The sequence below is a fragment of the Tympanuchus pallidicinctus genome, unplaced genomic scaffold (assembly GCF_026119805.1).
Source record: "Tympanuchus pallidicinctus isolate F22 unplaced genomic scaffold, pur_lepc_1.0 scaffold11, whole genome shotgun sequence".
In the NCBI taxonomy this organism is placed as follows: Eukaryota; Metazoa; Chordata; class Aves; order Galliformes; family Phasianidae; genus Tympanuchus; species Tympanuchus pallidicinctus.
Genome location: NW_026294627.1, coordinates 3610169 through 3637999, shown reverse-complemented (window position 1 = coordinate 3637999; position 27831 = coordinate 3610169).

The window sequence follows — 27831 nt, the reverse complement described above, 5'->3', positions numbered from 1 at the left end:
AGAAATATGCAAAAAAAAAAAAAAAAAAACCTGCCCAGGTGGATATTTTATATGCCTCTGAGCATATAAAATCTACTTTGTGTTATGTATCTACATGGGGTGCCCCTGAGCAGTACACTTGAGAGACAGTGGGCTTCTTAAATTTATGGATCAGGTGGAGATTGTAAAATACAGCTATTGCTTCTTGCACCTGCAAGGTATTATTACATGCAGTGATAGCCTGTGAGAGATAGCAATGACCAACATGTGTGCAAATGGACAAGCCTGTGATTTTCTAATGTCCACCAATCTGGTGTAAATTTATTAAGCCATTAGCTTTTGTGTGGCAAATATCCTAGACTATAAATTGGGAAGTGAAGAATAATGATCTTGAAATTACAGATCACATTTGTTTCCTTAAGTCTGCTTTTCTATCTAAAAATCTTATAAAATTGTCCAAGAAAAATTGATAATGACTTACCAGCAACAGCATGAAGCATTTGCTAGCTGAAAGGGTGAAGGAGCACTTTCTTGTAGGTTAACAAGGACACAATTAAATGCAGATTTGCCAGTGTGGACTGGAATGAGTTAAAAAAAAAAAAAAAAAAACAACAACAACAACTTTGGGATTGACACTGGTCTTTAATGGAAATCTAAAACAGTAATGTTATTAGCTTGGTAATTTATTCAGTCTGAGGGAAATAGAATACACTGTACTTCATCTCAGAGAGTTTAATGTCGCATTCTATTTCAGAACTGCAGCAGACTTCAGAAGTGAAATTGACACAGGGATATCTGGAATACAGTACAACCAGCAAGTGTTTTTCCACCACTGAAGGTTCTCACCAACCATTAAAAAAATTAATCAGTATTTAAGGACTCTCTCTCTGACCTTTGCCTTCCAAATAGAGAGGCCAAATTAATTAAAAAAATGCTGAAGTCTTAAAAATTAATAATGTCATTACTATTCAATTGCAGTTGATTGTTGGACAGAAAATCATGTTATGAATAAAGTTCTTTTATTCCATCTTGAACCGGTTTAGTACTTTTAATACTTGACTAATTATTCAGTACAAGTAAACATGGCCTGTATTCAAGAGAAGCATTTAAACTGCTTTCAGAAATTCATATTGAGATGAACTGCTTTTAAAGTAAAATTAATCACATTTTAAGAGATTATCTGAATCTTAAAATTAAAACACAAGCTGAAATGCATTGACGAGGTCAAAATTACTGGGACCCTGAGGGGGCTTCTAGCCCTTGCTGTACCTTCCCACCTCCCTTGGGCATCCTACTTCTGGCCAAATGACTTTATTTCAGCCCAATCAAACCCTTCCTCAACACATGGACTGACAGTGTGGTCACTCCTTATTTGGGCTCAATCTCATGACCCTGCTGTGAAAAGAGACTGCAATTTTCAGTAGAATTTTTTTCACTGGCAGCTTTGTAATCTATTCACATGGAAGCTGCATGCCTCTTCTCAATTTTTAATATTACACATTTGAAGTAGATTGCGCTTTTTTTTTTTTTTTTTTTTTTTTTTTTTCTGAAAGGCTAGACCAAGTGATTTACAACACTTTGTAATTAGATTTAGCAATCAGAATAATATCTCACATTATACCGGAATGTTCTTTTAAACTTTGTCATGTAATTTTAAAAACTTAATTGATACGGTGATTGGTATCTTAATTCAATTGTTACTTGACTTGTGGGCTATTTTTTGATTTGCCTAAGTTGTCTGGGACGTAATTGTCTTCTGTTAGGGCTTTCTGTGAATATATTTTTAATTTCTAAGTGCTTCAGTTCTTACCATGTCTATTCAGACACTTATCTTTTTCTAGTAGCATTAGTGCCAATAATGTTGGATGGGTGATACTGTTGAATAAATCACATATTCAACATCTGTATTGTAATTTTCTGAGTTCTTTCTGTACTTTCAGTCTCATAAGTCCCAATTGTAAGTGGAAATGGGCATTACTGTTCGTATTTTCCACATTTCTGTGCACAGAAATGTTATATGCTTCCATTCTGTTTCTATCTGTACCCAGGCAGATGCCGGAGAATCTTGAGAATGACCATCATTTACCTGATACTCTCAAAAACATGACTAGATTGCCAAAGACTACCATCATTAAGCTTTGATATTATGTCTGTTCTGCTGAATTAAATGTGCATATGACCATTGTCTATCTGTGAGATCAACTGACAGAATGATAAATGTCTACATGAATACGTTATATTGGCCTCCAAACTAGGAAGATTGAATGCAACCTGTCTATAAGTTCAAGAGCAGTCTATGATTTATGCTATCACTAGTGCCAAAGAAATGTCCCGGACAATTCTAGTTGGCCTTTGCCAAAAGCTATGCCATGAACAGAGAGAATCTCATTCCGTTGTTTTTTAAATTTTCACAAGCATCATCTATTTTAGCTGTGCAGCATCAGCTTTCGTGTTTGTAAGCCTGAGTGCTCATCAGATCACCTGCTGGACATCACAGTGTTCTTCAGGAATGATCTGGTCACATATGAAACAATTTTTTCAGATAATAGAGGTCAAACTGCATGGCATTGTGCAGGCAAGATATTCAGCATTTCCTCTGAGTTTGGGTGGCTTCTGTACAAAAAATCGTGGTCAGCACTGCCATGGTGTAAAGAAATCACGCTCCCAACTTCATGAGGCTTACTAACAGATTCATGATCCTATTCTGAGACTCCCTGAGAAAAATATAACACAGAGACAAAAAGTAAATGTAATATTCTTTGTGCTACCATACCTGTGCATCTCAGTAAAAAACTACTATAAAGCCTGTGCTGTGTCTCTTAGGGATAAATGTGGCTGGCACATGTGGTTTTGAATAACTGTCTTTCTTTACATTCTATGAGCAGGGAAAGGACTGAAGAGACATAGACATATATTGCACTCTAGATGTCGGATTACAGAGGAGTACTAACAGTGGACTTTCAGAAGATAATTATTGGTTAGGGGTCACTCATATTGAGGCATGTTATGGAAGTGTGGCTTTGGTGTATGGTGCTCCCAGATATAGGATATCTCAGATAGGACTGCATGTAGGGACATATTGGAGTAAGGGCCAAATAATCATAGAATGCTTGGGTTGGAAGGGACCTCAAATACAATCTAGTTCCAGCCCCCTGTTGTGGGCTGTTTGCTACTCACCAGGTCAGTCTGCCCAGGTGTCCAACTTGGCCTTGAACACCTCCAGGGTTGAGGCATTCACAACTTCCCAGGGCAGCCTGGGCCGGGGCCTCACTACCCTCAGTAAAAAATTTTCCCCAACATCGAATTTATGTTTCCCTTCTTTTAGTTTAAAAGCATTCTTTTCAGCAGTTTTGCACTTAGTGTTTTTCATTAGGTGCTTTCACTGTTCCTCAAGGAGTAATCAGAACTGTAGACAGTGCGGACAATCTGGGAATTTAGCTTCAAATGCACAGCTAAAGGTGTCAAGCAAGACACTGAAAATGCAAAGAAGTGTGTAGACATCCCAGTCTGTCTGAAGGGAAAATATAATCCTACCCTCATATTATTGACAAAAAAAGAAAAGAAACGGAGCCTATTTTCTGCATTTAAAGATGGAGAGGATTATTTATATGTGATTTTGTTCAACTGATTGGTAAGTTTTATGCTTTACTTTTTTTTCTATCCAGCCTGGCTGTCTATGAATGTAAATACTTTTGTCACACAGATCTGGAGTGATATCTCACTGTACAATATAAAAAGATAATGAGACCCCTTGTGCTGGAAGGAATAAATCTCAGTGGGTTTGGATTACCAAGCTGCAGATCTCACTATACTTGTGTGTGCTATAATGACTCACCTCCACCAAAGGCATCTGACCAAGAGGCTACTTAAAGTGAAGTATTTTATTCAGCAGTCAAACAGCACATTTGAGAAAACGGAGTTGAAAAACAGAGTGCATGCTTACTCTTGTCTAATCTTATGCTTTACTGTGAGCTCCGAAAGATAAAACTCCATCTTCAGTCAGAGGAATTAACATGCCCACTTCTCTGGGGATAAAGAAGTATGTCCGCACTGGACAATCTGGGCAAGCTGGCTTAGGGACTGGAGTCATTTATCAGGGTTAGGATTGAATATCTCAGCAGGACTAATTAGGCTGGTAAAATGGAGCTTCACTACAGTGCTTCAGGCATCTTGATACCACGTTGTTCGTAGGATAAACATAATTCTTCCTGCATCCTGCTTGGTCTTCAGGCAGTTAAACTTTCTAATATGATATCCTCACATATCCTCACTCTCTTTATGCCCTTATTTCCATAACACTTTGTGTGTGTGTGTGTGTGTGTGTGTGTGTGTGTGTGTCAAGAACTGGTTATGAACTATTTTTTCTGCCTCTGAGTTCTTATTTCTTCCATTAGTTTCCCAGTAGCTAACTCAGAAAATATCCCAGTGACCAGTGTTGGTAGCGTTGGTAAGTAGAAGCCTTTATATCACTTAAGAAGTGCTAATTACGGCATGACTTGTTGTGAGATGAAGATGGATTGTTTTGCTTTTTTCTTGAGTCTGACACAACATCATAGAGATCACTGCCAAAATTCCTGTTTTATAGATGCCTGTCTCACAGAATATCACTATTTTGAACAGGGCAGAAGAAAATGAAACACCGATAATAGTTTACAAACCAGATAAATTACCTTTTCCACTCTCTGTTACCATAAAAGCAGAAACAGAACATTTCTTTACGCTTTTACCTAGAATGAAGCTGTGTGCATTTTGCACCACGGAGTTAACTTTATATAACCTTAGGCATCTAAATGTCAGTCAACAAACTCAACTAGTGTAACATTAGGTGTCTTAAAGTAACGTGAGATGAATCTCAATTTAACAGAGATTTATTGTTTACTCTCAGTGCTCTGTGGTGAGATGAGCATGCATTCTAGATGGATTTTATCTACCAGTATGTGCAGCATTATTGAAGTCTCAGTCATTCCCATGTAAAGCCTGTGCTAGTGATGTACAGATTTCAGAGAGAATCAGTCAAGGCTGATTCGACTTCAGTCCTCAAATCATTGAATTTGTCTTTGTATGACTCAACTGCCAATTTGTAAATTCCTCGTTTAGGCAGTTTAATAAAAACAGCCCAATTTATTGATTTTGTTTGTAAATTTTGCTTAAAATGCACTGTTTCTGGGACAGAATAACAGGTCTGGTAATTAAAATTATTGATGACCCCATATGCCACAGGTGTCCTACACACACTTGCATATATACGCAAATGAACAAACTTATTTGCTACTTTGTTTTATTGTTTTAATTTAGAGAAATACAAGTCACCTTGTGACTAAATATTTGATTGCTTTGATTATTACACTAGGCTATGCCAAACACTGTAAGGGTTCATTGATTTTTCAGGTTACTCAAAATGAGTTCTAAAGACTTTTATTTTTAATCAGTCCCTATGCTTTGACACTGTGGCCCCTTCTGCAAAGACTTTATGCAGTGCTGGCAGCCCTTTTTCTGTACCAAAGATATCTTTATGGGTGCTTGTCAAAGACTGAACTTTTTCTGATAAACAGCATGCATTTCCTTGAGTGGGAAATGTGAGAGAGCAAAAATGTGAGAAAGTTTAGGGGACATCTACTTATTTACCCTGCAAAGATTCTGGCAGTAGTGAATCAAAACCTGAACAGTCCATCCATTGGACATGACAGTAACATATTGTATCCTCAAAGATTTATTAAAGACTTTTGCTATTTTTTATCCTAAAATTATCATTAGAATACATAATTTAGCTAAAAACTGTATCAAGATGTTCAGTGACTTCAGGTACAGTTTTCATACATACCCTACTAAGTTTTAAACTGGATTATTTATACTTGAAATCATTTTAGCGTAGATCTGATAACCTACTAGCTATCAAGTGTAATAATCCACATAATCACTCAGTCCATAGCAAATGTTATTCAGCATAGTCTAGCTTCGTCTTTTTTTGCTTCATTCCATTTGACACCACAGTTCATTGATTCAACCAGATCAAATAACCCAGTTCAGTTTTCAAAGCTTTTTCCAAAACAAGAAAAACAGAAAGAACCTGTTCACACACCATTCTTCTGTTGACTGAGATAAGCACTTAACTTTGAAAAGTCCCTCATTGAATTGGATTAATCTTTACAAGTTTCAGATTGTCTGAGATAGATAAGTATGACTTCTTCATGGTCTGTGAACAATTCTAAGAGACAGTTCAGGTAATCTTCCAACACATTAAATAATCAGATTTATTGTAAGTGGATGAGTCTGTTTCACTAATTAAATCTTAGAATCCCAGAATCATAGAATATCCTGAGTTGGACAGGACCTACAAGTTGGTACTAGAAGTCCAATTCTTGGCTCTACACAGGATAACCCCAAAAGCAAAGCATTTGTACTGTTGTCTAAAAACTTACTGAATTCCAGTCTAAATGACTAGTCAGATCCATATACCTATCATGAACATCATCATCTAACACAATATCAAAAACATTTTTAATGGATTGTTTTGCAGTGTTCATGGTTACAAAGGCAGACTGCTTCATGATAATGAATTAAAGAGAAAAGTACTTTTAAATAGTAACAGTGAGCAAACGGAGTATGAACTCCTAGATGAAAGTATGGGGAAAGATAGTCTGTACGAATAAATGCAGTGAAGAACTGAATTTGGCATTGCGAACAATTTATGCTATGTGAAACTCAGATTCCATACATGTAAGTATGTATGAAACAGGAGATGATGGAAAAGAATCAAAAATACTATCCAAGATCTGGATAAAAAATACTTATAGTGTGAGAGAGCAACGGATACCTTTGACAAGGACCCTCACCAAGCCGTTCTCTCTAAACTGAAGAGGTGTGGATTTGAAGGATGGACAGTTAGGTGGATTGGGAATTGGTTGCCTGGTCGCAGCCAAAGGGCTGTGATCCATGGTTCTGAGTCAGGGTGGAGGCTGGTCACAAGCACTGTCCCTCAGAAGTCAGTCTTGGGACTGAGGCTCGTCAGCACCTTCATGAATGACAGACTATGGCATTGATGCACACTCAGCAAGTTTGTGGATGACAGCAAGTGGAGTGGTGCAGTCAATACAGTGGAAGGAAGGGAAGCCATCCAGAGAGAACAGGGCAGGCTGGAGAAGTGGGCCCATAAAAACACAATGAGATACAATAAGGTCAAGTGCAAAGTGCTGCACATGGGTCAGGGCAAAGGCAGGTTTTTATAGAAAATGGGAAAAGAACTCCTTGAGGGCAGCCCTGTGGAGAAGGACTAGGCGAACCTCGATACTTGGGTCTGGTATGGATAACTGGTGGAGCTGTTCTTATTAATGACCAGTGTCCAACAAGATGCTAAAGCCTGTGTGACACAAAGAACTGACAGTCTTAAGCCTTCACTGACATTCCAATTGCATCAACAAGGCAGTTGCCAGAGGATGATGCCAAAATTACTTCAGTGCTGCTCTTACATTTGTTATTCATTCACTATATCATTCATTACTTATCTTTGTACTGATGTCCCCGTGCAAGGTAGAATATCTCTCCAGGTAAGCAGCAGAGGACAGAAGGATTCAATGCACAGGTCATGTTCTCCTCTGGACATTTGGTCCTCCAAGACAAAGGAATTGGTCAAACAACCTCTTGTTTCAAAGCCATTCTTGCCTTCTTACTCAGGTCCTGCTCTTCCCTTCCATGCCCTTTGTCCTGCCCTCTCACCTCTGCATCTGCTCAACATCCTGCTCTCTTCTGCCATGTTCTAGCAGAGGGGCACTGCTTTTGCCATGATACGTAATGCTGTCCCTGTTGCCAACGCCTATGTGACACAGACAACGGCCAATGTTATGCCTGCTGTGGCATGCCCAGGACATCACAAAAGCAGCTGCGATCTGCTCGTGCCCCAATTACGGCCAGGCTGGTGTTAATTTCATTACTTATCTTGGAATTGATGTCCCTGTGCAAGGTGGCACCTCTCCACAGCTGAGCAGCAGAGGACAGGAGGGTTCCATGCTCGGTCATTGCCTCCTCTGGGCCTCTGGCTCTCAAAGACAAAGGAGGAAGACACACGATCTGTTATATCACAGCCACTCCTGCCTTAAACCCAGGCCTGCCATCAGTGTCCCCCGCCTTTCCCTCAAATCTCTGTTTCTGCTCACCCATCTTCTCCCCTCTGGCCCAGGCTGGATGACCGGTGGAGCTGTTCTTATTATTGCCGTATGGCCAGCAGGACTCCAAAGCCTGTGTGACACAGGGAACTGACAATGTAATGCCTGCTCCGACATTCCCATGGCATCAACAAGGCGGTTGCCAGAGGCTGATGCCAAAATCACTGCCACGCTGCTCTTAGTTTTGTTACTTATCTTGGTATCGATGTCCCTGGGGAAGGGGAACATCTCTCCAGGTGAGCAACAGAGGACAGGAGGCTTCCATGCTCAGGTCATGTCCTCCTCTGGGACTTTGGCCCTCCAAGACAAAGGAAGAGGTCACACAGTCTGTTGCCTAAAAGCCAATCCTGCCGTCCTGCTCAGGCCATAACCATCCCTTCCATGCCCTATGTCCTGCCTTCTCACCTCTGCATCTGCTCAACATCCTGCTGCCTACTTCCACGGCCAAGCAGAGGAGTGCTACTTTTTCCAAGTTCTCCCACTCCACTGGCCATGTTGCTATTGCCTGTGTGACACAGGGAACGGCCAATGTTATGCCTGCTTTGGCATGTCCAGGCCATCACAACCAAAGCTGCTGCAATCCGCTCGTGCCCAAATTGCAGCCAGGCTGCTGTCAATTTCATTACTTATCTTTGCAAAAATGTCCCCGTGCAAGGTGGAACATCTCTCCAGGTAAGCAGCAGAGGACAGGACGGTTCCAAGCTCTGCTCATGTCCTCCTCTGGACATTTGGTCCTCCAAGACAAAGAAATTGGTCAAACAACCTCTTGCTTCAAAGCCATTCTTGCCTTCTTACTCAGGTCCTGCTCTTCCCTTCCATGCCCTTTGTCCTGCCCTCTCACCTCTGCATCTGCTCAACATCCTGATCTCTTCTGCCATGTTCTAGCAGAGGGGCACTGCTTTTGCCATGATACGTAACGCTGTCCCTGTTGCCAACGCCTATGTGACACAGACAACGGCCAATGTTATGCCTGCTGTGGCATGCCCAGGACATCACAAAAGCAGCTGCGATCTGCTCGTGCCCCAATTACGGCCAGGCTGGTGTTAATTTCATTACTTATCTTGGAATCGATGTCCCTGTGCAAGGTGGCACCTCTCCACAGCTCAGCAGCAGAGGACAGGAGGGTTCCATGCTCGGGTCACAGCCTCCTCTGGGCCTCTGGCTCTCAGAGACAAAGGAGGAAGACATAAGATCTGTTATATCACAGCCACTCCTGCCTTAGACCCAGACCTGCCATCCATGTCCCCTGCCATTGCCTCAAATCTCTGTTTCTGCTCACCCACCTTCTCTCTTCTGGCCCGGGTTGGATGACCAGTGGACCGGTTCATATTATGGCCCTATGGCCACCAGGACTCCAAAGCCTGTGTGGCACAGGGAACTGACAATGTAATGCCTGCTCCGACATTCCCATGGCATCAACAAGGCGGTTGCCAGAGGCTGATGCCAAAATCACTGCCACGCTGCTCTTAGTTTTGTTACTTATCTTGGTATCGATGTCCCTGGGGAAGGGGAACATCTCTCCAGGTGAGCAACAGAGGACAGAAGGCTTCCAAGCTCAGGTCATGTCCTCCTCTGGGACTTTGGCCCTCCAAGACAAAGGAAGAGGTCACACAGTCTGTTGCCTAAAAGCCAATCCTGCCGTCCTGCTCAGGCCATAACCATCCCTTCCATGCCCTATGTCCTGCCTTCTCACCTCTGCATCTGCTCAACATCCTGCTGCCTACTTCCACGGCCAAGCAGAGGAGTGCTACTTTTTCCAAGTTCTCCCACTCCACTGGCCATGTTGCTATTGCCTGTGTGACACAGGGAACGGCCAATGTTATGCCTGCATCGGCATGTCCAGGCCAACACAACCAAAGCTGCTGCAATCCGCTCGTGCCCAAATTGCAGCCAGGCTGCTGTCAATTTCATTACTTATCTTTGCAAAAATGTCCCCGTGCAAGGTGGCACCTCTCCACAGCTGAGCAGCAGAGGACAGGAGGGTTCCATGCTCGGGTCATAGCCTCCTCTGGGCCTTTGGCTCTCAAAGAGAAAGGAGGAAGACATACGATCAGTTATATCACAGCCACTCCTGCCTTAGACCCAGACCTGCCATCCATGTCCCCTGCCATTCCCTCTAATCTCTGTTTCTGCTCACCCACCTTCTCTCCTCTGGCCCGGGTTGGATGACCAGTGGACCGGTTGATATTATGGCCCTATAGCCACCAGGACTCCAAAGCCTGTGTGGCACAGGGAAATGACAATGTTATGCCAGATTTGGCATGTCCAGGGCATCACAAAAGCAGCTGCGATCTGCTCGTGCCCAAATTGCAGCCAGGCTGGTGTTAATTTCATTACTTATCTTGGAATCGACGTCCCTGTGCAACTTGGCACCTCTCCACAGCTGAGCAGCAAAGGACAGGAGGGTTCCATACTAGGGTCATTGCCTCCTCTGGGCCTCTGGCTCTCAGAGACAAAGGAGGAAGACATACGATCTGTTATATCACAGCCACTCCTGCCTTAGACTCAACCCTGCCATCCATGTCCCCTGCCATTCCCTCTAATCTCTGTTTCTGCTCACCCACCTTCTGTCCTCTGGCCCGGGTTGGATGACCAGTGGACCGGTTGATATTATGGCCCTATGGCCACCAGGACTCCAAAGCCTGTGTGGCACAGGGAAATGACAATGTTATGCCTGCTGTGGCTTGTCCAGGGCATCACAAAAGCAGCTGCAATCTGCTCGTGCCCCAATTACGGCCAGGCTGGTGTTAATTTCATTACTTATCTTGGAATCGATGTCCCTGTGCAAGGTGGCACCTCTCCACAGCTGAGCAGCAGAGGACAGGAGGGTTCCATACTCGGGTCATTGCCTCATCTGGGCCTCTGGCTCTCAGAGACAAAGGAGGAAGACACACGATCTGTTATATCACAGCCACTCCTGCCCTAAACCCAGCCCTGCCATCAGTGTCCCCCGCCTTTCCATCAAATCTCTCCCTCTGCTCACCCACCTTCTCCCCTCTGGCCCAGGCTGGATGACCGGTGGAGCTGTTCTTATTATTGCCGTATGGCCAGCAGGACTCCAAAGCCTGTGTGACACAGGGAACTGACAATGTAATGCCTGCTCCGACATTCCCATGGTATCAACAAGGCGGTTGCCTGAGGTTGATGCCGAAATCACTGCCACGCTGCTCTTAGTTTTGTTACTTATCTTGGTATCGATGTCCCTGGGGAAGGGGAACATCTCTCCAGGTGAGCAACAGAGGACAGAAGGCATCCATGCTCAGGTCATGTCCTCCTCTGGGACTTTGGCCCTCCAAGACAAAGGAAGAGGTCACACAGTCTGTTGCCTAAAAGCCAATCCTGCCGTCCTGCTCAGGCCATAACCATCCCTTCCATGCCCTATGTCCTGCCTTCTCACCTCTGCATCTGCTCAACATCCTGCTGCCTACTTCCACGGCCAAGCAGAGGAGTGCTACTTTTTCCAAGTTCTCCCACTCCACTGGCCATGTTGCTATTGCCTGTGTGACACAGGGAACGGCCAATGTTATGCCTGCTTTGGCATGTCCAGGCCATCACAACCAAAGCTGCTGCAATCCGCTCGTGCCCAAATTGCAGCCAGGCTGCTGTCAATTTCATTACTTATCTTTGCAAAAATGTCCCCGTGCAAGGTGGCACCTCTCCACAGCTGAGCAGCAGAGGACAGGAGGATTCCATGCTCGGGTCATAGCGTCCTCTGGGCCTTTGGCTCTCAAAGAGAAAGGAGGAAGACATACGATCAGTTATATCACAGCCACTCCTGCCTTAGACCCAGACCTGCCATCCATGTCCCCTGCCATTCCCTCTAATCTCTGTTTCTGCTCACCCACCTTCTCTCCTCTGGCCCGGGTTGGATGACCAGTGGACCGGTTGATATTATGGCCCTATAGCCACCAGGACTCCAAAGCCTGTGTGGCACAGGGAAATGACAATGTTATGCCAGATTTGGCATGTCCAGGGCATCACAAAAGCAGCTGCGATCTGCTCGTGCCCAAATTGCAGCCAGGCTGGTGTTAATTTCATTACTTATCTTGGAATCGACGTCCCTGTGCAACTTGGCACCTCTCCACAGCTGAGCAGCAAAGGACAGGAGGGTTCCATACTAGGGTCATTGCCTCCTCTGGGCCTCTGGCTCTCAGAGACAAAGGAGGAAGACATACGATCTGTTATATCACAGCCACTCCTGCCTTAGACTCAACCCTGCCATCCATGTCCCCTGCCATTCCCTCTAATCTCTGTTTCTGCTCACCCACCTTCTGTCCTCTGGCCCGGGTTGGATGACCAGTGGACCGGTTGATATTATGGCCCTATGGCCACCAGGACTCCAAAGCCTGTGTGGCACAGGGAAATGACAATGTTATGCCTGCTGTGGCTTGTCCAGGGCATCACAAAAGCAGCTGCAATCTGCTCGTGCCCCAATTACGGCCAGGCTGGTGTTAATTTCATTACTTATCTTGGAATCGATGTCCCTGTGCAAGGTGGCACCTCTCCACAGCTGAGCAGCAGAGGACAGGAGGGTTCCATACTCGGGTCATTGCCTCCTCTGGGCCTCTGGCTCTCAGAGACAAAGGAGGAAGACACACGATCTGTTATATCACAGCCACTCCTGCCCTAAACCCAGCCCTGCCATCAGTGTCCCCCGCCTTTCCCTCAAAACTCTCCCTCTGCTCACCCACCTTCTCCCCTCTGGCCCAGGCTGGATGACCGGTGGAGCTGTTCTTATTATTGCCGTATGGCCAGCAGGACTCCAAAGCCTGTGTGACACAGGGAACTGACAATGTAATGCCTGCTCCGACATTCCCATGGCATCAACAAGGCGGTTGCCTGAGGTTGATGCCAAAATCACTGCCACGCTGCTCTTAGTTTTGTTACTTATCTTGGTATCGATGTCCCTGGGGAAGGGGAACATCTCTCCAGGTGAGCAACAGAGGACAGGAGGCTTCCATGCTCAGGTCATGTCCTCCTCTGGGACTTTGGCCCTCCAAGACAAAGGAAGAGGTCACACAGTCTGTTGCCTAAAAGCCAATCCTGCCTTCCTGCTCAGGCCATAACCATCCCTTCCATGCCCTATGTCCTGCCTTCTCACCTCTGCATCTGCTCAACATCCTGCTGCCTACTTCCACGGCCAAGCAGAGGAGTGCTACTTTTTCCAAGTTCTCCCACTCCATTGGCCATGTTGCTATTGCCTGTGTGACACAGGGAACGGCCAATGTTATGCCTGCTTTGGCATGTCCAGGCCATCACAACCAAAGCTGCTGCAATCCGCTCGTGCCCAAATTGCAGCCAGGCTGCTGTCAATTTCATTACTTATCTTTGCAAAAATGTCCCCGTGCAAGGTGGCACCTCTCCACAGCTGAGCAGCAGAGGACAGGAGGGTTCCATGCTCGGGTCATAGCCTCCTCTGGGACTCTGGCTCTCAAAGAGAAAGGAGGAAGACATACGATCTGTTATATCACAGCCACTCCTGCCTTAGACCCAGCCCTGCCATCCATGTCCCCTGCCATTCCCTCAAATCTCTGTTTCTGCTCACCCACCTTCTCTCCTCTGGCCCGGGTTGGATGACCAGTGGACCGGTTCATATTATGGCCCTATGGCCACCAGGACTCCAAAGCCTGTGTGGCACAGGGAAATGACAATGTTATGCCTGCTGTGGCTTGTCCAGGGCATCACAAAAGCAGCTGCGATCTGCTCGTGCCCCAATTACGGCCAGGCTGGTGTTAATTTCATTACTTATCTTGGAATCGATGTCCCTGTGCAAGGTGGCACCTCTCCACAGCTGAGCAGCAGAGGACAGGAGGGTTCCATACTCGGGTCATTGCCTCCTCTGGGCCTCTGGCTCTCAGAGACAAAGGAGGAAGACACACGATCTGTTATATCACAGCCACTCCTGCCTTAAACCCAGCCCTGCCATCAGTGTCCCCCGCCTTTCCCTCAAAACTCTCCCTCTGCTCACCCACCTTCTCCCCTCTGGCCCAGGCTGGATGACCGGTGGAGCTGTTCTTATTATTGCCGTATGGCCAGCAGGACTCCAAAGCCTGTGTGACACAGGGAACTGACAATGTAATGCCTGCTCCGACATTCCCATGGCATCAACAAGGCGGTTGCCAGAGGCTGATGCCAAAATCACTGCCACGCTGCTCTTAGTTTTGTTACTTATCTTGGTATCGATGTCCCTGGGGAAGGGGAACATCTCTCCAGGTGAGCAACAGAGGACAGAAGGCTTCCAAGCTCAGGTCATGTCCTCCTCTGGGACTTTGGCCCTCCAAGACAAAGGAAGAGGTCACACAGTCTGTTGCCTAAAAGCCAATCCTGCCTTCCTGCTCAGGCCATAACCATCCCTTCCATGCCCTATGTCCTGCCTTCTCACCTCTGCATCTGCTCAACATCCTGCTGCCTACTTCCACGGCCAAGCAGAGGAGTGCTACTTTTTCCAAGTTCTCCCACTCCATTGGCCATGTTGCTATTGCCTGTGTGACACAGGGAACGGCCAATGTTATGCCTGCTTTGGCATGTCCAGGCCAACACAACCAAAGCTGCTGCAATCCGCTCGTGCCCAAATTGCAGCCAGGCTGCTGTCAATTTCATTACTTATCTTTGCAAAAATGTCCCCGTGCAAGGTGGCACCTCTCCACAGCTGAGCAGCAGAGGACAGGAGGGTTCCATGCTCGGGTCATAGCGTCCTCTGGGCCTTTGGCTCTCAAAGAGAAAGGAGGAAGACATACGATCAGTTATATCACAGCCACTCCTGCCTTAGACCCAGACCTGCCATCCATGTCCCCTGCCATTCCCTCAAATCTCTGTTTCTGCTCACCCACCTTCTCTCCTCTGGCCCGGGTTGGATGACCAGTGGACCGGTTCATATTATGGCCCTATGGCCACCAGGACTCCAAAGCCTGTGTGGCACAGGGAAATGACAATGTTATGCCAGATTTGCCATGTCCAGGGCATCACAAAAGCAGCTGCGATCTGCTCGTGCCCAAATTACGCAGCCAGGCTGGTGTTAATTTCATTACTTATCTTGGAATCGATGTCCCTGTGCAAGGTGGCACCTCTCCACAGCTGAGCAGCAGAGGACAGGAGGGTTCCATACTAGGGTCATTGCCTCCTCTGGGCCTCTGGCTCTCAGAGACAAAGGAGGAAGACATACGATCTGTTATATCACAGCCACTCCTGCCTTAGACTCAACCCTGCCATCCATGTCCCCTGCCATTCCCTCAAATCTCTGTTTCTGCTCACCCACCTTCTCTCCTCTGGCCCGGGTTGGATGACCAGTGGACCGGTTCATATTATGGCCCTATGGCCACCAGGACTCCAAAGCCTGTGTGGCACAGGGAAATGACAATGTTATGCCTGCTGTGGCTTGTCCAGGGCATCACAAAAGCAGCTGCAATCTGCTCGTGCCCCAATTACGGCCAGGCTGGTGTTAATTTCATTACTTATCTTGGAATCGATGTCCCTGTGCAAGGTGGCACCTCTCCACAGCTGAGCAGCAGAGGACAGGAGGGTTCCATACTCGGGTCATTGCCTCCTCTGGGCCTCTGGCTCTCAGAGACAAAGGAGGAAGACACACGATCTGTTATATCACAGCCACTCCTGCCTTAAACCCAGCCCTGCCATCAGTGTCCCCCGCCTTTCCCTCAAAACTCTCCCTCTGCTCACCCACCTTCTCCCCTCTGGCCCAGGCTGGATGACCGGTGGAGCTGTTCTTATTATTGCCGTATGGCCAGCAGGACTCCAAAGCCTGTGTGACACAGGGAACTGACAATGTAATGCCTGCTCCGACATTCCCATGGCATCAACAAGGCGGTTGCCAGAGGCTGATGCCAAAATCACTGCCACGCTGCTCTTAGTTTTGTTACTTATCTTGGTATCGATGTCCCTGGGGAAGGGGAACATCTCTCCAGGTGAGCAACAGAGGACAGGAGGCTTCCATGCTCAGGTCATGTCCTCCTCTGGGACTTTGGCCCTCCAAGACAAAGGAAGAGGTCACACAGTCTGTTGCCTAAAAGCCAATCCTGCCTTCCTGCTCAGGCCATAACCATCCCTTCCATGCCCTATGTCCTGCCTTCTCACCTCTGCATCTGCTCAACATCCTGCTGCCTACTTCCACGGCCAAGCAGAGGAGTGCTACTTTTTCCAAGTTCTCCCACTCCACTGGCCATGTTGCTATTGCCTGTGTGACACAGGGAACGGCCAATGTTATGCCTGCTTTGGCATGTCCAGGCCATCACAACCAAAGCTGCTGCAATCCGCTCGTGCCCAAATTGCAGCCAGGCTGCTGTCAATTTCATTACTTATCTTAGCAAACATGTCCCCGTGCAAGGTGGCACCTCTCCACAGCTGAGCAGCAGAGGACAGGAGGGTTCCATGCTCGGGTATAGCCTCCTCTGGGACTCTGGCTCTCAGAGACAAAGGAGGAAGACACACGATCTGTTATATCACAGCCACTCCTGCCTTAGACCCAGCCCTGCCATCCATGTCCCCTGCCATTCCCTCAAATCTCTGTTTCTGCTCACCCACCTTCTCTCCTCTGGCCCGGGTTGGATGACCAGTGGACCGGTTCATATTATGGCCCTATGGCCACCAGGACTCCAAAGCCTGTGTGGCACAGGGAAATGACAATGTTATGCCTGCTGTGGCTTGTCCAGGGCATCACAAAAGCAGCTGCAATCTGCTCGTGCCCCAATTACGGCCAGGCTGGTGTTAATTTCATTACTTATCTTGGAATCGATGTCCCTGTGCAAGGTGGCACCTCTCCACAGCTGAGCAGCAGAGGACAGGAGGGTTCCATACTCGGGTCATTGCCTCCTCTGGGCCTCTGGCTCTCAGAGACAAAGGAGGAAGACACACGATCTGTTATATCACAGCCACTCCTGCCTTAAACCCAGCCCTGCCATCAGTGTCCCCCGCCTTTCCCTCAAAACTCTCCCTCTGCTCACCCACCCTCTCCCCTCTGGCCCAGGCTGGATGACCGGTGGAGCTGTTCTTATTATTGCCGTATGGCCAGCAGGACTCCAAAGCCTGTGTGACACAGGGAACTGACAATGTAATGCCTGCTCCGACATTCCCATGGCATCAACAAGGCGGTTGCCTGAGGTTGATGCCAAAATCACTGCCACGCTGCTCTTAGTTTTGTTACTTATCTTGGTATCGATGTCCCTGGGGAAGGGGAACATCTCTCCAGGTGAGCAACAGAGGACAGGAGGCTTCCATGCTCAGGTCATGTCCTCCTCTGGGACTTTGGCCCTCCAAGACAAAGGAAGAGGTCACACAGTCTGTTGCCTAAAAGCCAATCCTGCCTTCCTGCTCAGGCCATAACCATCCCTTCCATGCCCTATGTCCTGCCTTCTCACCTCTGCATCTGCTCAACATCCTGCTGCCTACTTCCACGGCCAAGCAGAGGAGTGCTACTTTTTCCAAGTTCTCCCACTCCATTGGCCATGTTGCTATTGCCTGTGTGACACAGGGAACGGCCAATGTTATGCCTGCTTTGGCATGTCCAGGCCATCACAACCAAAGCTGCTGCAATCCGCTCGTGCCCAAATTGCAGCCAGGCTGCTGTCAATTTCATTACTTATCTTAGCAAACATGTCCCCGTGCAAGGTGGCACCTCTCCACAGCTGAGCAGCAGAGGACAGGAGGGTTCCATGCTCGGGTATAGCCTCCTCTGGGACTCTGGCTCTCAGAGACAAAGGAGGAAGACACACGATCTGTTATATCACAGCCACTCCTGCCTTAGACCCAGCCCTGCCATCCATGTCCCCTGCCATTCCCTCAAATCTCTGTTTCTGCTCACCCACCTTCTCTCCTCTGGCCCGGGTTGGATGACCAGTGGACCGGTTCATATTATGGCCCTATGGCCACCAGGACTCCAAAGCCTGTGTGGCACAGGGAAATGACAATGTTATGCCAGATTTGGCATGTCCAGGGCATCACAAAAGCAGCTGCGATCTGCTCGTGCCCCAATTACGGCCAGGCTGGTGTTAATTTCATTACTTATCTTGGAATCGATGTCCCTGTGCAAGGTGGCACCTCTCCACAGCTGAGCAGCAGAGGACAGGAGGGTTCCATACTAGGGTCATTGCCTCCTCTGGGCCTCTGGCTCTCAGAGACAAAGGAGGAAGACATACGATCTGTTATATCACAGCCACTCCTGCCTTAGACTCAACCCTGCCATCCATGTCCCCTGCCATTCCCTCTAATCTCTGTTTCTGCTCACCCACCTTCTCTCCTCTGGCCCGGGTTGGATGACCAGTGGACCGGTTGATATTATGGCCCTATGGCCACCAGGACTCCAAAGCCTGTGTGGCACAGGGAAATGACAATGTTATGCCTGCTGTGGCTTGTCCAGGGCATCACAAAAGCAGCTGCAATCTGCTCGTGCCCCAATTACGGCCAGGCTGGTGTTAATTTCATTACTTATCTTGGAATCGATGTCCCTGTGCAAGGTGGCACCTCTCCACAGCTGAGCAGCAGAGGACAGGAGGGTTCCATACTCGGGTCATTGCCTCCTCTGGGCCTCTGGCTCTCAGAGACAAAGGAGGAAGACACACGATCTGTTATATCACAGCCACTCCTGCCTTAAACCCAGCCCTGCCATCAGTGTCCCCCGCCTTTCCCTCAAAACTCTCCCTCTGCTCACCCACCTTCTCCCCTCTGGCCCAGGCTGGATGACCGGTGGAGCTGTTCTTATTATTGCCGTATGGCCAGCAGGACTCCAAAGCCTGTGTGACACAGGGAACTGACAATGTAATGCCTGCTCCGACATTCCCATGGCATCAACAAGGCGGTTGCCAGAGGCTGATGCCGAAATCACTGCCACGCTGCTCTTAGTTTTGTTACTTATCTTGGTATCGATGTCCCTGGGGAAGGGGAACATCTCTCCAGGTGAGCAACAGAGGACAGGAGGCTTCCATGCTCAGGTCATGTCCTCCTCTGGGACTTTGGCCCTCCAAGACAAAGGAAGAGGTCACACAGTCTGTTGCCTAAAAGCCAATCCTGCCTTCCTGCTCAGGCCATAACCATCCCTTCCATGCCCTATGTCCTGCCTTCTCACCTCTGCATCTGCTCAACATCCTGCTGCCTACTTCCACGGCCAAGCAGAGGAGTGCTACTTTTTCCAAGTTCTCCCACTCCATTGGCCATGTTGCTATTGCCTGTGTGACACAGGGAACGGCCAATGTTATGCCTGCTTTGGCATGTCCAGGCCATCACAACCAAAGCTGCTGCAATCCGCTCGTGCCCAAATTGCAGCCAGGCTGCTGTCAATTTCATTACTTATCTTAGCAAACATGTCCCCGTGCAAGGTGGCACCTCTCCACAGCTGAGCAGCAGAGGACAGGAGGGTTCCATGCTCGGGTATAGCCTCCTCTGGGACTCTGGCTCTCAGAGACAAAGGAGGAAGACACACGATCTGTTATATCACAGCCACTCCTGCCTTAGACCCAGCCCTGCCATCCATGTCCCCTGCCATTCCCTCAAATCTCTGTTTCTGCTCACCCACCTTCTCTCCTCTGGCCCGGGTTGGATGACCAGTGGACCGGTTCATATTATGGCCCTATGGCCACCAGGACTCCAAAGCCTGTGTGGCACAGGGAAATGACAATGTTATGCCTGCTGTGGCTTGTCCAGGGCATCACAAAAGCAGCTGCAATCTGCTCGTGCCCCAATTACGGCCAGGCTGGTGTTAATTTCATTACTTATCTTGGAATCGATGTCCCTGTGCAAGGTGGCACCTCTCCACAGCTGAGCAGCAGAGGACAGGAGGGTTCCATACTCGGGTCATTGCCTCCTCTGGGCCTCTGGCTCTCAGAGACAAAGGAGGAAGACACACGATCTGTTATATCACAGCCACTCCTGCCTTAAACCCAGCCCTGCCATCAGTGTCCCCCGCCTTTCCCTCAAAACTCTCCCTCTGCTCACCCACCCTCTCCCCTCTGGCCCAGGCTGGATGACCGGTGGAGCTGTTCTTATTATTGCCGTATGGCCAGCAGGACTCCAAAGCCTGTGTGACACAGGGAACTGACAATGTAATGCCTGCTCCGACATTCCCATGGCATCAACAAGGCGGTTGCCTGAGGTTGATGCCAAAATCACTGCCACGCTGCTCTTAGTTTTGTTACTTATCTTGGTATCGATGTCCCTGGGGAAGGGGAACATCTCTCCAGGTGAGCAACAGAGGACAGGAGGCTTCCATGCTCAGGTCATGTCCTCCTCTGGGACTTTGGCCCTCCAAGACAAAGGAAGAGGTCACACAGTCTGTTGCCTAAAAGCCAATCCTGCCTTCCTGCTCAGGCCATAACCATCCCTTCCATGCCCTATGTCCTGCCTTCTCACCTCTGCATCTGCTCAACATCCTGCTGCCTACTTCCACGGCCAAGCAGAGGAGTGCTACTTTTTCCAAGTTCTCCCACTCCATTGGCCATGTTGCTATTGCCTGTGTGACACAGGGAACGGCCAATGTTATGCCTGCTTTGGCATGTCCAGGCCATCACAACCAAAGCTGCTGCAATCCGCTCGTGCCCAAATTGCAGCCAGGCTGCTGTCAATTTCATTACTTATCTTAGCAAAAATGTCCCCGTGCAAGGTGGCACCTCTCCACAGCTGAGCAGCAGAGGACAGGAGGGTTCCATGCTCGGGTATAGCCTCCTCTGGGACTCTGGCTCTCAGAGACAAAGGAGGAAGACATACGATCTGTTATATCACAGCCACTCCTGCCTTAGACTCAGCCCTGCCATCCATGTCCCCTGCCATTCCCTCAAATCTCTGTTTCTGCTCACCCACCTTCTCTCCTCTGGCCCGGGTTGGATGACCAGTGGACCGGTTCATATTATGGCCCTATGGCCACCAGGACTCCAAAGCCTGTGTGGCACAGGGAAATGACAATGTTATGCCTGCTGTGGCTTGTCCAGGGCATCACAAAAGCAGCTGCAATCTGCTCGTGCCCCAATTACGGCCAGGCTGGTGTTAATTTCATTACTTATCTTGGAATTGATGTCCCTGTGCAAGGTGGCACCTCTCCACAGCTGAGCAGCAGAGGACAGGAGGGTTCCATACTCGGGTCATTGCCTCCTCTGGGCCTCTGGCTCTCAGAGACAAAGGAGGAAGACACACGATCTGTTATATCACAGCCACTCCTGCCTTAAACCCAGCCCTGCCATCAGTGTCCCCCGCCTTTCCCTCAAAACTCTCCCTCTGCTCACCCACCCTCTCCCCTCTGGCCCAGGCTGGATGACCGGTGGAGCTGTTCTTATTATTGCCGTATGGCCAGCAGGACTCCAAAGCCTGTGTGACACAGGGAACTGACAATGTAATGCCTGCTCCGACATTCCCATGGCATCAACAAGGCGGTTGCCAGAGGCTGATGCCAAAATCACTGCCACGCTGCTCTTAGTTTTGTTACTTATCTTGGTATCGATGTCCCTGGGGAAGGGGAACATCTCTCCAGGTGAGCAACAGAGGACAGGAGGCTTCCATGCTCAGGTCATGTCCTCCTCTGGGACTTTGGCCCTCCAAGACAAAGGAAGAGGTCACACAGTCTGTTGCCTAAAAGCCAATCCTGCCTTCCTGCTCAGGCCATAACCATCCCTTCCATGCCCTATGTCCTGCCTTCTCACCTCTGCATCTGCTCAACATCCTGCTGCCTACTTCCACGGCCAAGCAGAGGAGTGCTACTTTTTCCAAGTTCTCCCACTCCATTGGCCATGTTGCTATTGCCTGTGTGACACAGGGAACGGCCAATGTTATGCCTGCTATGGTATGCCCCGGCCACCACAACCAAAGCTGCTGCAATCCGCTCGTGCCCAAATTGCAGCCAGGCTGCTGTCAATTTCATTACTTATCTTAGCAAACATGTCCCCGTGCAAGGTGGCACCTCTCCACAGCTGAGCAGCAGAGGACAGGAGGGTTCCATGCTCGGGTCATTGCCTCCTCTGGGTCTCTGGCTCTCAGAGACAAAGGAGGAAGACACACGATCTGTTATATCACAGCCACTCCTGCCTTAGACCCAGCCCTGCCATCCATGTCCCCTGCCATTCCCTCAAATCTCTGTTTCTGCTCACCCACCTTCTCTCCTCTGGCCCGGGTTGGATGACCAGTGGACCGGTTCATATTATGGCCCTATGGCCACCAGGACTCCAAAGCCTGTGTGGCACAGGGAAATGACAATGTCATGCCTGCTGTGGCTTGTCCAGGGCATCACAAAAGCAGCTGCAATCTGCTCGTGCCCCAATTACGGCCAGGCTGGTGTTAATTTCATTACTTATCTTGGAATTGATGTCCCTGTGCAAGGTGGCACCTCTCCACAGCTGAGCAGCAGAGGACAGGAGGGTTCCATACTCGGGTCATTGCCTCCTCTGGGCCTCTGGCTCTCAGAGACAAAGGAGGAAGACACACGATCTGTTATATCACAGCCACTCCTGCCTTAAACCCAGCCCTGCCATCAGTGTCCCCCGCCTTTCCCTCAAAACTCTCCCTCTGCTCACCCACCCTCTCCCCTCTGGCCCAGGCTGGATGACCGGTGGAGCTGTTCTTATTATTGCCGTATGGCCAGCAGGACTCCAAAGCCTGTGTGACACAGGGAACTGACAATGTAATGCCTGCTCCGACATTCCCATGGCATCAACAAGGCGGTTGCCAGAGGCTGATGCCAAAATCACTGCCACGCTGCTCTTAGTTTTGTTACTTATCTTGGTATCGATGTCCCTGGGGAAGGGGAACATCTCTCCAGGTGAGCAACAGAGGACAGGAGGCTTCCATGCTCAGGTCATGTCCTCCTCTGGGACTTTGGCCCTCCAAGACAAAGGAAGAGGTCACACAGTCTGTTGCCTAAAAGCCAATCCTGCCTTCCTGCTCAGGCCATAACCATCCCTTCCATGCCCTATGTCCTGCCTTCTCACCTCTGCATCTGCTCAACATCCTGCTGCCTACTTCCACGGCCAAGCAGAGGAGTGCTACTTTTTCCAAGTTCTCCCACTCCATTGGCCATGTTGCTATTGCCTGTGTGACACAGGGAACGGCCAATGTTATGCCTGCTTTGGCATGTCCAGGCCATCACAACCAAAGCTGCTGCAATCCGCTCGTGCCCAAATTGCAGCCAGGCTGCTGTCAATTTCATTACTTATCTTAGCAAACATGTCCCCGTGCAAGGTGGCACCTCTCCACAGCTGAGCAGCAGAGGACAGGAGGGTTCCATGCTCGGGTATAGCCTCCTCTGGGACTCTGGCTCTCAGAGACAAAGGAGGAAGACACACGATCTGTTATATCACAGCCACTCCTGCCTTAGACCCAGCCCTGCCATCCATGTCCCCTGCCATTCCCTCAAATCTCTGTTTCTGCTCACCCACCTTCTCTCCTCTGGCCCGGGTTGGATGACCAGTGGACCGGTTCATATTATGGCCCTATGGCCACCAGGACTCCAAAGCCTGTGTGGCACAGGGAAATGACAATGTTATGCCTGCTGTGGCTTGTCCAGGGCATCACAAAAGCAGCTGCAATCTGCTCGTGCCCCAATTACGGCCAGGCTGGTGTTAATTTCATTACTTATCTTGGAATCGATGTCCCTGTGCAAGGTGGCACCTCTCCACAGCTGAGCAGCAGAGGACAGGAGGGTTCCATACTCGGGTCATTGCCTCCTCTGGGCCTCTGGCTCTCAGAGACAAAGGAGGAAGACACACGATCTGTTATATCACAGCCACTCCTGCCTTAAACCCAGCCCTGCCATCAGTGTCCCCCGCCTTTCCCTCAAAACTCTCCCTCTGCTCACCCACCCTCTCCCCTCTGGCCCAGGCTGGATGACCGGTGGAGCTGTTCTTATTATTGCCGTATGGCCAGCAGGACTCCAAAGCCTGTGTGACACAGGGAACTGACAATGTAATGCCTGCTCCGACATTCCCATGGCATCAACAAGGCGGTTGCCAGAGGCTGATGCCAAAATCACTGCCACGCTGCTCTTAGTTTTGTTACTTATCTTGGTATCGATGTCCCTGGGGAAGGGGAACATCTCTCCAGGTGAGCAACAGAGGACAGGAGGCTTCCATGCTCAGGTCATGTCCTCCTCTGGGACTTTGGCCCTCCAAGACAAAGGAAGAGGTCACACAGTCTGTTGCCTAAAAGCCAATCCTGCCTTCCTGCTCAGGCCATAACCATCCCTTCCATGCCCTATGTCCTGCCTTCTCACCTCTGCATCTGCTCAACATCCTGCTGCCTACTTCCACGGCCAAGCAGAGGAGTGCTACTTTTTCCAAGTTCTCCCACTCCATTGGCCATGTTGCTATTGCCTGTGTGACACAGGGAACGGCCAATGTTATGCCTGCTTTGGCATGTCCAGGCCATCACAACCAAAGCTGCTGCAATCCGCTCGTGCCCAAATTGCAGCCAGGCTGCTGTCAATTTCATTACTTATCTTAGCAAACATGTCCCCGTGCAAGGTGGCACCTCTCCACAGCTGAGCAGCAGAGGACAGGAGGGTTCCATGCTCGGGTATAGCCTCCTCTGGGACTCTGGCTCTCAGAGACAAAGGAGGAAGACACACGATCTGTTATATCACAGCCACTCCTGCCTTAGACCCAGCCCTGCCATCCATGTCCCCTGCCATTCCCTCAAATCTCTGTTTCTGCTCACCCACCTTCTCTCCTCTGGCCCGGGTTGGATGACCAGTGGACCGGTTCATATTATGGCCCTATGGCCACCAGGACTCCAAAGCCTGTGTGGCACAGGGAAATGACAATGTTATGCCTGCTGTGGCTTGTCCAGGGCATCACAAAAGCAGCTGCAATCTGCTCGTGCCCCAATTACGGCCAGGCTGGTGTTAATTTCATTACTTATCTTGGAATCGATGTCCCTGTGCAAGGTGGCACCTCTCCACAGCTGAGCAGCAGAGGACAGGAGGGTTCCATACTCGGGTCATTGCCTCCTCTGGGCCTCTGGCTCTCAGAGACAAAGGAGGAAGACACACGATCTGTTATATCACAGCCACTCCTGCCTTAAACCCAGCCCTGCCATCAGTGTCCCCCGCCTTTCCCTCAAAACTCTCCCTCTGCTCACCCACCCTCTCCCCTCTGGCCCAGGCTGGATGACGGGTGGAGCTGTTCTTATTATTGCCGTATGGCCAGCAGGACTCCAAAGCCTGTGTGACACAGGGAACTGACAATGTAATGCCTGCTCCGACATTCCCATGGCATCAACAAGGCGGTTGCCAGAGGCTGATGCCAAAATCACTGCCACGCTGCTCTTAGTTTTGTTACTTATCTTGGTATCGATGTCCCTGGGGAAGGGGAACATCTCTCCAGGTGAGCAACAGAGGACAGGAGGCTTCCATGCTCAGGTCATGTCCTCCTCTGGGACTTTGGCCCTCCAAGACAAAGGAAGAGGTCACACAGTCTGTTGCCTAAAAGCCAATCCTGCCTTCCTGCTCAGGCCATAACCATCCCTTCCATGCCCTATGTCCTGCCTTCTCACCTCTGCATCTGCTCAACATCCTGCTGCCTACTTCCACGGCCAAGCAGAGGAGTGCTACTTTTTCCAAGTTCTCCCACTCCATTGGCCATGTTGCTATTGCCTGTGTGACACAGGGAACGGCCAATGTTATGCCTGCTTTGGCATGTCCAGGCCATCACAACCAAAGCTGCTGCAATCCGCTCGTGCCCAAATTGCAGCCAGGCTGCTGTCAATTTCATTACTTATCTTAGCAAACATGTCCCCGTGCAAGGTGGCACCTCTCCACAGCTGAGCAGCAGAGGACAGGAGGGTTCCATGCTCGGGTATAGCCTCCTCTGGGACTCTGGCTCTCAGAGACAAAGGAGGAAGACACACGATCTGTTATATCACAGCCACTCCTGCCTTAGACCCAGCCCTGCCATCCATGTCCCCTGCCATTCCCTCAAATCTCTGTTTCTGCTCACCCACCTTCTCTCCTCTGGCCCGGGTTGGATGACCAGTGGACCGGTTCATATTATGGCCCTATGGCCACCAGGACTCCAAAGCCTGTGTGGCACAGGGAAATGACAATGTTATGCCTGCTCTGGCTTGTCCAGGGCATCACAAAAGCAGCTGCAATCTGCTCGTGCCCCAATTACGGCCAGGCTGGTGTTAATTTCATTACTTATCTTGGAATCGATGTCCCTGTGCAAGGTGGCACCTCTCCACAGCTGAGCAGCAGAGGACAGGAGGGTTCCATACTCGGGTCATTGCCTCCTCTGGGTCTCTGGCTCTCAGAGACAAAGGAGGAAGACACACGATCTGTTATATCACAGCCACTCCTGCCTTAGACTCAACCCTGCCATCCATGTCCCCTGCCATTCCCTCTAATCTCTGTTTCTGCTCACCCACCTTCTCTCCTCTGGCCCGGGTTGGATGACCAGTGGACCGGTTCATATTATGGCCCTATGGCCACCAGGACTCCAAAGCCTGTGTGGCACAGGGAAATGACAATGTCATGCCTGCTGTGGCTTGTCCAGGGCATCACAAAAGCAGCTGCAATCTGCTCGTGCCCCAATTACGGCCAGGCTGGTGTTAATTTCATTACTTATCTTGGAATCGATGTCCCTGTGCAAGGTGGCACCTCTCCACAGCTGAGCAGCAGAGGACAGGAGGGTTCCATACTCGGGTCATTGCCTCCTCTGGGCCTCTGGCTCTCAGAGACAAAGGAGGAAGACACACGATCTGTTATATCACAGCCACTCCTGCCTTAAACCCAGCCCTGCCATCAGTGTCCCCCGCCTTTCCCTCAAAACTCTCCCTCTGCTCACCCACCCTCTCCCCTCTGGCCCAGGCTGGATGACCGGTGGAGCTGTTCTTATTATTGCCGTATGGCCAGCAGGAGTCCAAAGCCTGTGTGACACAGGGAACTGACAATGTAATGCCTGCTCCGACATTCCCATGGCATCAACAAGGCGGTTGCCAGAGGCTGATGCCAAAATCACTGCCACGCTGCTCTTAGTTTTGTTACTTATCTTGGTATCGATGTCCCTGGGGAAGGGGAACATCTCTCCAGGTGAGCAACAGAGGACAGGAGGCTTCCATGCTCAGGTCATGTCCTCCTCTGGGACTTTGGCCCTCCAAGACAAAGGAAGAGGTCACACAGTCTGTTGCCTAAAAGCCAATCCTGCCTTCCTGCTCAGGCCATAACCATCCCTTCCATGCCCTATGTCCTGCCTTCTCACCTCTGCATCTGCTCAACATCCTGCTGCCTACTTCCACGGCCAAGCAGAGGAGTGCTACTTTTTCCAAGTTCTCCCACTCCATTGGCCATGTTGCTATTGCCTGTGTGACACAGGGAACGGCCAATGTTATGCCTGCTTTGGCATGTCCAGGCCATCACAACCAAAGCTGCTGCAATCCGCTCGTGCCCAAATTGCAGCCAGGCTGCTGTCAATTTCATTACTTATCTTAGCAAACATGTCCCCGTGCAAGGTGGCACCTCTCCACAGCTGAGCAGCAGAGGACAGGAGGGTTCCATGCTCGGGTATAGCCTCCTCTGGGACTCTGGCTCTCAGAGACAAAGGAGGAAGACACACGATCTGTTATATCACAGCCACTCCTGCCTTAGACCCAGCCCTGCCATCCATGTCCCCTGCCATTCCCTCAAATCTCTGTTTCTGCTCACCCACCTTCTCTCCTCTGGCCCGGGTTGGATGACCAGTGGACCGGTTCATATTATGGCCCTATGGCCACCAGGACT